Source organism: Gymnodraco acuticeps, unplaced genomic scaffold (assembly GCF_902827175.1).
Source record: "Gymnodraco acuticeps unplaced genomic scaffold, fGymAcu1.1, whole genome shotgun sequence".
NCBI lineage: Eukaryota > Metazoa > Chordata > Actinopteri > Perciformes > Bathydraconidae > Gymnodraco > Gymnodraco acuticeps.
The window spans coordinates 9,535,063-9,547,499 of record NW_022992351.1 but is presented as its reverse complement, the minus strand read 5'-3'; the positions used below and the strand labels follow the sequence as shown (position 1 = coordinate 9,547,499).

The window sequence follows — 12,437 nt, the reverse complement described above, 5'->3', positions numbered from 1 at the left end:
AGCATCAGCGGGAGGTGCCAGCTACTCATTTTCCACGTCTCTGCTTCCACATCACAACAAGGGCCGGCAGCGCGGTGATGATGTCACACACTGTGAGACCGGGAGGAGGATGAGGAGGAGAAGAAAGGACGGAAAGGGGAGGAAAGGTGGGAGAGAAGAAAGGAGAGAAAAGAGGAGGAGGTTGGAGGAAGGGAAGGATATTTGGAGTAGAAAATGAGTAGGCCTACATCCAAACACTTAACTGTGTGTGTTTTACAAAAAAGCTCCTTACTGTTTATATCTCCTCACTGGATTTATGCAGCCAACCTTTGCCATTACAGAGCCACGTCAAATTCATGATCCATTAACAACAAACCCCCACATCCATCATCCACCCTCAGCCTGTAAAGCTCTCAGCCACTGGATATAAACACTGACAGGGCCAGGCAAGTCTTCTGGGAGCGGCTCCTTTGTGTTGAAACATCTCACATTGTTTTTGTTCAAATTTAATGGGCAAGATTATTTTTCTTACATCATCTGTTTCTACACTGCGATTCTTAGCTGTCGATCAAACAGTGCAGGGCGGGAAAGTGAGGTATATTCTCCTGAATGTCTGCTTAATGCGTTTGAGTTGATTTCTTGGTTGAATTACAAACAAGTTCCCAAAAGCTGAAATTGTAAAAAAGCATCTTTTTCTAATTTCTGAAGTTGAAAACGGCAGCTTTAATCTCGGTAACATGGCAAAAACCCATATTTGAGTATAGAAAGGATCAAGATGTCCAGCAGATATTACTTTATTGCCTATATATGTATATGTTGGCTGATAAGAAAAATAATGAGTTACCATAGAAATGTCTCCCACTGTGACTTGGTCAAAATGCTTTTAAAAAACGATTATAAAAAACGATTATCTTCGAAGGCATCGTTATCAAGATTGTTGTTTATGTGACTATCACTATTGGCTGATCTTGTGTCACAAGATTTTGTTCAACTCTAATATCAGTAGGGATATACTTCAGTTACATGACAACTATGCAAACTGTTTTAACACTGACGAGGACAGTGTTACACGATTGAAAACTCATAAAAGCCAGCAAGTAACTTTGTGATCAGAGGATTTTTTACCTTGTCAGAGCAACCTTCAAATAAATGCTAAGAATCCCAATTTAAAATAACTGAAGAAAAGAAGAATCCTAGCATTTAATAAAAATATAGAAGTCTTCATTCTACATCACTGATATGGTAAGGTTTATTTGGGGCAATGTCTCATTCTAGCTATTGTCCAACCAAACATTGAAAGATAATGATCTCACTGTGGCCTTGTATTGCAAATCTTGTTTATTTTTGCAGTGGAAAAGAAATAAAAAACTCAAACTCAGCTGAACTCAGCAGCCTCTGTAAAATATTTGCCCTCCAGCATTATCAAAATAAACCTCTTGTTTATATTTCATATGTCTTGGAGTGTTCTCTAATGGTTCCTGAAGGTGTTTTAAAAAGCCAGCAGTTCCCTCATTAGAACGAGAAAATCCTCTCAATATTCAAACAGCCGCGGTGATATTAGACCTAACAGAGAGGAAACACAGGGTTTCTGTACAGAGCTTAACGCCTTACACTGGTAATGTATATAGAGCTGCCAGTACTGCGAGGGAATATCAATGAATGAACACATCTAGGCCACTTCATTTTTCATCCTCTCAGCATAAAACCGTCTGCCTCATAAATCAATGCACTATCTGTCTTATGTCTCATCTAATAGCAAAGACAAGGTCAATTGTTTTAATCAGGAAATAAAAGCCCTAACACCAAAAACATGACCTGGTGAATATTCGACCTGAATGTTGATCAGTTCGGCTCACATACCTATTCAAAAAGGGGGACTTTGATTGGGGATTTCATTAATGTTAAGTTTAAATACAACAGGAGTTTATTGAATCTAGGGTTAACATCTGTATGTGATGGTACCAATGTTTTATTCTTAAACAAAAGAACAGATTTAAAGCTGGTTTTGTTTCCACAACTCCATGCCAGAGGTGCCCATTGGAAAGCATAGCCTTATTCACTTAGCAAAGTGTGAAGCCATTAAATTCAAAAGGCCCTTTATCCTTATCTAACATTTAAATGCCTGTATTGATTGGAGCTCGGCAGCCTCCAGCACTCAGTTTATCAGACCGATAGTGGGAAACCAGCAGTGAAGTCACAGACAGACCAAATCTGCTGCTCAGATTAACAATTATCATGGGAGGTTTCATTCTTTTGACACCGGAAACATTCAGAAATGTCACAGTTAAATAGGGTCACATCCATTACTGTACATTAGAACATTCAACACACATGTAATTAGAATACAAAATCTGGCTTAGAAGGCTGTAGGTATATTTGAGAGATGTTTTCTAAACAGCTCACATGTGAATAAAAGCACTCACTTTGTCAGTAGTTGCAAGAGAAAGAAAAGAGTGCTGTGAGCTACATAATTCGCCACGCTAGCCGTCATTTGTCCAAACTCCTGCTAAACCAATGAACACCAGAGTCTGTTACAGTTTGTGTGCAGCTGTAGTTGACATATGTTAGCATGCAAGCATGTAAGACTTGTATGCTTAAAGGTGGTAATACTTCACAAATACCAATGTGCGTGCCGTATTGACATAAGGAACCCGCTTGCACACTGTTATTGGGCCTAATCAAACAGCAACCTCCGGGTCTGAAAAGCTAATTCAGAAGTGCCTTCAACCTGCATTATTTCTAATGGCCAGCAGGAGGAGACCCCACTGTTTGTAAAAAGACGTCTGATTGTATAGAAGTCTATAAAAAAATAGCCCCTACTTCTCACATGATTTATTACCTTTGTAAACATTTTTCGGACACGTTCATGGGTTTCATTGCTAGTTTCAGGTTTTATTCAATATAGCACAGTGTTCATTTTGTAAATGATGGTCCAATTTAGAGATAGAATAGATGACTAGGCAGGGTGTGCTTTCGGGCGTGGCTTCTTCAATAATACTAATGTCAGCTTTGTCATTGTGAGCAAACACCTATATTTAAGTCAACACATAACTTTAACCCAGCAATGTTTACAGATTCCTCCTGATCCAGTGGTACAGTGACAGGGATTCTGACAGCACTGAGTACTGTAGCAATATAAAGCGTCTTCTGATCAGATAACCACTGACATCAGGATGTATATAATTAATGTTCAATTCATGAGCCGAGAGCTGATCAGACTCACAGTCTGATGCGACACACATTTAGTGAGCACACACACACACACACACACACACACACACACACACACACACACACACACACACACACACACACACACACACACACACACACACACACACACACACACACACACACACACACACACACACACACACACACACACACACACACACACACACACACACACACACACACACACACACACACACACACACACACACACACACACACACACACACACACACACACACACACACACACACACACACACACACACACACACACACACACACACACACACACACACACACACACACACACAGCTATTGTTTACTGCCCTGTGAGCAAACAGACACTCAACGCAATTAAGTGGAACAAGGAGAAGGGACATGTTCTCTCTCCTTAATTTCTCTGTCCTTTTCTCATTTTCTCCCACTCCTTCCTCACAGACCAACTCCTCCCTCCCTCCCTAAAGCACAATCTCAAGGGAGCATAATTGGATCTATATGTTCCATACTGTATGTAAGACAATCAATAGATAATCACACTAACACTTTCAGCACACATACTCTCATACAGTACTACGGGATACAGTATATGTGTGTGTGTGTGTGTGTGTTTTATCTCCAGACACAATGGTTCCCAACAGAGACCAGAGTGGAACCTTTTTAGCAAACCCCAGTGTCTCCCCCATAAAGTAGGTGAGGTAATCTGCACTCCAGCAGCTTTTAACAGCTGCAGAGAGAGAAAGAGAGAACCCCTCTCCCCTCCATCCTCAATCTCCCTCCATTGGTGTCCTGTATTGTCCTTCACCAACTGCCTCCAAGGTTTCTGTTCACACGCTGGTTTTCTTTCTTTATCCTGTTTTACCCTCTTTTCATATCCCCATTGACTTCATTCTGTCCTGTTTAGCTCTAAACCCTATATTTCAGAGTGGCCTTTTATTGTGGCCAGCCGAAGGCACACCTGTGCAATAATCATGCTGTCTAATCAGCATCTTGATATGCCACACCTGTGAGGTGGGATGGATTATCTCTGCAAAGGAGAAGTGCTCACTATCACAGATTTTTTCAGATTTGTGAACAATATTTGAGAGAAATGGTTAATTTGTGTATATAGAAAATGTTTTAGATCTTTGAGTTCATCTCATGAAAAATGAGAGCAAAAACAAAAGTGTTGCATTTATATTTTTGTTCAGTGTAATATGCTGCTATGTGGTTTTTGGAAGCAAACTCTTCTTAGAAAATAGTTTAAGGTTACATATTTTCAAATACACCTACTTTCAAATATTACGATTCGCCCGTTTGTACTTGATAAATAAAGAGTTACTCTGTACTTTCTATACACTTTGGTGATGACTGAAATTAGCATATTTCAACCTTTTGATATTTAAAGACCTGATGCCACTTGAGGCAACAGTGAGGAGTCTGAAGCTTTCAATACTCCACCTGCTGCGGAGCAAGTGTAGGAGCACTTATGTCTGACATTTTCCAACACTTATGCAACTGTAAGGTCAGAATCGAGTCCCAAACTGAATAACTCAATTAATTCAAGAGGTTGTTCGAAAGATTCCTTTGAGATGCAGGAAATTTTGCACAAACTGTGTTTTAAAACACTTTTTAAAAACCAGTTAAAAACATTCAAGAATGAGCGGAGGTGAACGTGTTCCTCCACTCCTAACAAGGTGACATTTCAGACACATAAGGTTTACAGCAAATAAGAGCCCTCCTTCAGTGTTGAGGAGTCATTTTATGGTTATGCATTAGCACTCAAATAAAGTGTCCTGCAGTCAAAGGTGAGTATTAATCGCATACCTTACTGTGGCTTTAATAGCACACTGTCAATCAGAAGTACAAGAGAAAAAACAGCTTTTATGACCAGGAGAGAGAACATCTATCTGTACCTACCTCCATTTTTGTTCTGTTATTATAGCCTATAGCAGTACTGTAAATACATCAATATCTGTACTTTATTGATCCAAAAAAGACAATCATTCTTTTGTACAATCTACTCAAAAGTGAAGATGTATTTACTTTCTCAGTTTATTATGATTGTAATTGAAAAAGTAGCAATGCGATGTAGAGCTGCAGAGATGGATCGATTCATTGTCGACTGTACAGCGTATTGGTAAATGGTAGCGACCACATAAACAGCTTTATAACTCAGGCAGCATTCACCAATGTACACACACATTCATATATTGGTCACAGAGGATAGCATACAAGATCCATAAACATTCTGATCCACACTTTCCCCCACTGATGGATGTTTCATACGAGGCAATTTGGGGAAAGGCATCTTGCCCAAGGACACTTGTAGAGTCTGAGGGGCCAAGGATCGACCAGCCTTCAGATTGGCAGGAAATCAGTTCACATCCAGAGCCAAAGCTAATGGATCGAGAAATGTATGTTGTATAATCAATTTTAATTATTGATTCTTAAATGCAAATATGTTCTGGTTTCTCTACCACCGGAATAACAGTAAACTGATCATCTTTGAGTTGTGGGAAAATCCAGACATTACCTGACATCATATTGATCGACATCACCATTTTCTAACATGTAATGGATCCAACAACTAATCCATTAATTGATAATGGAAATAATTGTCAATTGCAAAAGTGAAGCCAACATCTTGTTTGAATAACACCAAACTAAGCTCCAGACACAGACAAAAGAATAAAGTGGTGTTTGTGTTCAGCTAGGTCTGCTCCCTACGGGGTTTGTATCACTGGATAGTTAAATCACTTCATCCACCCCTTTCTAAATCCATCCATTTATCCACCCTCTCTTCTTCTTTGTCCCCCCTCATCCACTTTTCTTTCCTTCTTGTGTTTTTATTAATCCCCAGCTCCTTCATTCTCAGTGTCTCCATCAGTGACTCAAACTGTTCAGGGCCCTTCAGTACGTGGGGCCTCACAGACACACTCATGTTCCAGCTACTGAGGCCTGAAATTACCTCTTCGCCCCCTGTGGGCCGCTAGAAAAATGCCCAACTGTTGAGAAATGTAACACAAATATTGGCAGTGAGGAGAGGGGGACATGATACAGAAGCAAACACAATGCTAATGTCTTGTCGTAGGGATGCTGTGTTGCTCTGTTCTTCCTCTGGCCTTGTAAAAGATTGTTGAAAAATCAATGGCAAATATATCTGGTGGCGGGTAAATAATATGAGAGGCTGCACAGTGAAGTGGGACTTCTGATTCTGAATTGGAAGAGGATGATTTCTGACTATTCTTCGTGTTGGGTTGAGTTGGTCCCGTACAGAGAAACTGCAGCGTTGGTTGTTTATTTGGACAGCTCAAAATGACCTGCAGCGTGTATTTTCACAGTCAAAGCAATAGTGTGATGTCGTTATTACAGCAGCTAGAAGTCATGGCATGGAGGTCGGAGTGGTGGATGGGAATACAAAGTGTGTATCTTCGATACTAGAGACAGGGATTTTACCTATGCAGACCATGTTTCCATTACCTTCACCAATAAATGCTCAAATTATTCGTTTTGGAATGCAAATAAGAAAATCCACTTTTGCTTTTTTATTTAGCTCTCAAGCCAAAACCTAAAATGCTAAATAAGCTATACGTATTTTACAAACTAAATGTTCAAAGCAAAATTAAAACATATTGGTTTGTTGGCATCTTTGCTCTAATTGGCCAAAAGAGGACATATGGAGGACACAATGCTCATTTTCAGCAGCATTTTTCACCCTCTGTCTGAAACCAGAGCCCTGTCTGCTCTGATTGGTTAGCTAGCTGGCTCTGCTGTGATTGGTCAACCACTTAGAGATGTCCAGCCACTTATCCTATCACTTACAATGTGTTGGAGCGCTAGCCAATAGAAGTGTGAGTGGTTCCAAGTGATGTCACTTTGTTACAGAACGGAAACAAAGTATTCCAATGGATACGTTTCAGGCAGTGTGTGGGACAGAAAGGAGAGGAAAAGATAAAACACTACAGGAGAGGGAAAGCTCCAAAAAGCACAATAGGGCCTCTTCAATTCTCAGTCAGTGCTGTCAAACATGTAAATAACAGATTTATTTTTGCCTAATTGGGGTTGCAGACCATTCATTTATTCCAATACTTGGTGGTTTGAGGTAGAGATACAGTACAGTAAACACATGCAGTATATTCTGTGGAACCTAATGCAGGTTATTACAAAGGCCTTGCAGTCAATTCCTTCAAGGTTAAAATATGCAGTTTTTGTCCACTTTATACTACTTTTTGTTGTACTGCAATATTTTGTCATCTACTCTACATCATTAACAGGGTGGACAAAAAAACTTGAAACACCTCAAGTAGAGTACATCTATTTTAAACGGAAACAAATGGCAAATGTCTTTGTACTCGGTTTGATATAACAGGGGGTAACAGTGATGTAATAATCTTTGGTTTGTCCTTGTAAGGACTCTCTAGTCTCCTGTACATTTGTGTGCATCCATATGATCAAGAGCAAGCGCACAGCTCTGTATGTGTGCGTGTGTGTGTGTGTAACCTCTGTATGTCCCACTGTGTTCACTACCAGCGAAGTTCCCGTCGACCCAGAAATGCTACCGGCAATATTCCCTTTGTCTTCCATGCTTTCTCTTTTTCTTTATATCTCCCCTGACATGTATTTTCTCCTTCATTCTCTTTCTCCTGTACCATCTTTTGTTCTCTTTTCTTTCCTTCCCCATCATCGTGCTCCTTTCCTTTTGGTATTTCCCTCATCTCTTTATGATCTTGTACCACCCGTGTTTGCAAGCTCTTTTGGTCTTCATATGTCACTCATCTTCCCTGAATCTTTTGTTTCCTCCAGTCTTCCATATCACTCCCCATTTCTCTCAATCTCGCCTCTTCTCCGCGCTCACACGGCTTATCCTCTCTTCAAATATTCTTTCTTTGCTCGTTTCTCCCTCTATCAATCTTCTTTCCATCTCCCTTCTTCTGACAACACAGAATCATGTTCCATCTTTGTATCTCTCTCTCTCAAATGTCTATCCTGGGTTCTCCTCTATATCTCCCTCAAACTGCTGTGGCGTGTGGATGGTATGAGGCTGCTTTCCCTCTGCGTTCCTCTAAGACCATCTTCAGCCTAATCAATCACTCTGACCCAGATAAAGTTTAAACCCTGGGCTGCTTTGATGCTCTGACCCATTTACCCACAGTAGTTTCCCTACAGACATCATAGCTTTCATTATTGGCCTGCGATGGACCGCGGGGGAAATAAGACATGGGTGTCATGACCTGTGAGCTGCAGAAAAGTAGATATGAAGGGGGGAAAGGGGCATTACTCATGATTGATTGACGCTCTACTGTTGGGCTAGATTACATAACAGTGATGAGACTGAGTTTTTACAGCATCGCAGCATTTTGGGAACTATTGGATTTGACTCCTGAGAGATGCTGTAACATTCCTTTAATACCTGCCCATGTTTGAGTTTATTAAAAGAAAAATGTAGGAACTGAGGCTGCTCTAAAGACCAAATATAAATATTTCATTTAGTAGCAATAACATTTTATAGACTGTAAGTATAACGGTCGGTAGGTAGGTAGGTAGGTAGGTAGGTAGGTAGGTAGGTAGGTAGGTAGGTAGGTAGGTAGGTAGGTAGGTAGGTAGGTAGGTAGGTAGGTAGGTAGGTAGGTAGGTTAGATGGTTATGTTGATGGATTAATACCATTTTAGAATAGTTGTTTCTACAATTTCTTTAATTAGATTTTGTCCCACCTTTGAGCTAGATTGATGTACTATACCGAGGTTATATAAACACCCTGGTTTTACCCTCAAAGTGTCTTTACAGCTCAACCGACCTCCCATTAACCCTGAATATCTCATGTTACTCCTCTGCTCTTCTTCATGAACACAATGTACCCCCGTGCTGCTACACATGCATGCAGGAATAAACATAAAAAGGTCAAAGTAGGGAGGGGCATAAACACAACCTGCATGTTAAGGAACGCCCGTCTCCGCTTTCAGAAAATCCACACACACACACACACACATACACACACACACACACACACACACACACACACACACACACACACACACACACACACACACACACACACACACACACACACACACACACACACACACACACACACACACACACACACACACACACACACAGCGAGTCTCTGGCTACCCTTGCCCTAAATCCCTCAACTCAAACAATAGGCAGCACTTCCTGACAGTGAGAAAAAACAGGGAACAGCTTCCTTCAGCAGTACCTGGGGAATACGAGAGAGAGAGAGAGAGAGAGAGAGAGAGAGAGAGAGAGAGAGAGAGAGAGAGAGAGAGAGAGAGAGAGCGAGAGAGAGAGAGAGGGTTTGAGAGAGAGAGAGCACATTGAATGCACCATTACTCAATAGGTTACATGAAATTGAAATGTGGAAATCATCAGTTTCTGTAATCGCTACTGACACTACTTGGTTGTGTCCATAGTTGGAATTTAAGAGGGCACTTTGGAGCACAAATGTCACACACGTGACATTTGGAAATTTACATCCACAGAATTTTATGCGCAGATATCATTTGTGTCAAATAATGGGGAAACAAAGTGAAAACGCAGAAATTTGATGACAAAAGTAAGAAAATGACATGAGGTTTTACACTTGGCAGAGGTAGAAGAGTTTGTCCATTAAATGCTATGTATACGTGCCCAAGCCGTTTGTGTGTGGCCTTATCATCCTAAAATGGACAAACCCTAAATTACCTTGCTATCAAACACACACACATGCAAAGAGAATAAATTGACCTTCACGTAAAACAGGGGGGTGAAACACATGCAGAGAAGAGATAAAGGGAGTACATGTTAGTGAAAAAGAGGCAGAACTATAGGAGAAGAAAATAGCCAACAAAAGAGAAGGAGCGACAGAATGAGAAAAGAGAATCAGTGATTGGCACGCTGCATTATTCCCTTCGCGCTCAATTCACTGAGTTTCTTTTTTTCCAATTAAGGCTGTTATCTCCTCCACTGCCAGCCCTCCTACAAAGAGCCCACATGTCCCCCTCACCACTACCTCTCTTTTCAGTGTGTCCCCCCTTTGGTCTCTGTTAAATCCTCCTGTTCTCGCTCTGTATCTGAATACTTCACGTTTAACCAACCAGCCATCCTGCTTCATATCCCACCATTTCCCACCTCTCCATTTGTCTACCTCTCCTTCTTTTAATCTCTCCTCTGCTGCTTTGTGTTCAGTCACCTTGAGGCAGTGGGCCACAGCTGGAATACCAGCTTTTCTGGTCAGCTCCTACTGCAGCATATGAACAAAGGAGCCCTGGGATGCAGGCTGCTCTGGTAACACAGTTCAACAGCGTGCACCAGTGTGAGCGTCTAGAAATACTTGCTATCTGTCAATAGGACAACAGTGATGGGAGTAAGTGTAGGCCTGTTGTTTTGGTTCACTAAAATAGGAAATGTTTAATTGTGCTAACTTTATCAAACAAAGTAATCTAGTAAGTAATTTCATTTTTATTTGATACAACTTATATTGTTTTTATTGTTATTTCTGTTGTGTTTTTATCATTTTGAGAGCCCAAGATGATACCTTGGTTGGGTTTCTTAAAGTATTTGTTCAATAAACTAAAAACTGTATCACTAAATAAGTTTGGAAAATGCATCTTGCAATACTTATTGTGAAAACAACTCAATAAGGACTATGTGGTAATTTAAAGAATAGTTTTAAGGGGCCTTTAAGTTTAGTTAAGTTGAATTAAATCAGTTATCTACTGTTAAGTTATTGCAAAATGTTCATAAAATGTTCAAATTTGGACTAAATTAATGTTTAACTCCCTTTTGTAAAGTGTCCAATTAGTCATGATTTTCATAGCGTGTAATGTGGTATGTATTCAGCAAAATAAGAGGATAATAATTGTATCTATCAACATGCAGACATATTCTGACTGTGTCTGTATCCATATGTGAGACTTAAGCATGAACGAATACATGATACACCTCACAGCGGCAGCTCAAACACATCTCCTATCCATCCACCCACCAAGGTCCTTCATTCATTCTGCTTCTGATCACATCATGAGCCAGCCCTTCTTATCTCCTCTGCCCCCCCACTCCTTCTTCTATCCATCACTTATCCATTCACGAGGCAAAGGGACACGTACAGCTCAGTGAACCCTGAGTGAAACAGAAACACAGAGCAAAGAGTGGTATTGTTTGTCTGTTTACACACCATGAATCACAGCTTACTCTTGTTTGTTTTGTCTGCGATGATTCCTCCTTTTTCATAACTGCTGAAATGTATAAGATCCATCCATCAAATCCGCTCAACATCAAACCCTGCTTCACCACCCCCCTCCAACATCCCTTCTTCCTCCATCCCTTCAATCAATCCTCCCCTTCACCTTCACATGACAAAACACCTGAAAAGGACGCACCCCATACACCCCCTTCTCTATTTCTGCACTTCCCCTGTAACCCGTTCCACAATCCCTCCATCACATCTGACCTTGCCTTCTTCAAAGGTCAAACAGCTGGAACGGATCAATGCTTTTAGAGATCATTGCTGCAGAGGTGGAGAAGGAGAAGTGAGGAGGGGGAAGACAAAAATGGAGACGTATGAGTGAGAGGGGGAGTATAGGCTTTGGTATGGAGGAGGGGGAGGGTGATGAGAGGGGGAGGACAGGAGGAGGAGGAGGAGGAGATGGGCAGCGAGGAGGTTTAAAAAGAGAGGAGGGAGAAATAAATCACTGCATCAGCATTCCTCTGGGTCTCTGTAGAAGCAGCAGGAGGGAAGGTGATAATACATGGGGTGAGGGAGGGAAGGAGGAGTTGGTCTGTGAAGAAGGAGTGGGAGAAAATGAGAATAGGACAGAGAAATTAAGGAGAGAGAACTAGTCCCTTCTCCTTGTTCCACTTAATTGCCGTGAGTGTCTGTTTGCCCACAGGGCAGTAAACAATAGCTGTGTAGCTGTGTGTGTGTGTGTGTGTGTGTGTGTGTGTGTGTGTGTGTGTGTGTGTGTGTGTGTGTGTGTGTGTGTGTGTGTGTGTGTGTGTGTGTGTGTGTGCTAAACATACTCTAGTAGACAATGTGTTGAGATAGCACTATGTAATGTAATAGCATAGCTTCAGTGATAGCTACAATTGTGAAGTGAAGGCAGTGTGTGTAAATTACAGGTCATTAAGATAACCATTTAGCTAGATTACAGCATTACAATATCATGGAAAACAATGGGCAAAAAAAGACACCTACGTATTTTTTATAAACCCAACTTTCTAAGACATGCTGTAGAAATGCCATGTTCG

At 41.0% G+C, this 12,437-nt stretch overlaps 1 protein-coding gene across 2 annotated transcripts in view; it reads right to left on the bottom strand.

Moving 5' to 3' along the window:
• soga1 (suppressor of glucose, autophagy associated 1) overlaps positions 1-12,437 on the bottom strand; it is a 123,048-nt gene that overhangs the window by 71,350 nt on the left and 39,261 nt on the right. The window lies entirely within an intron of this gene.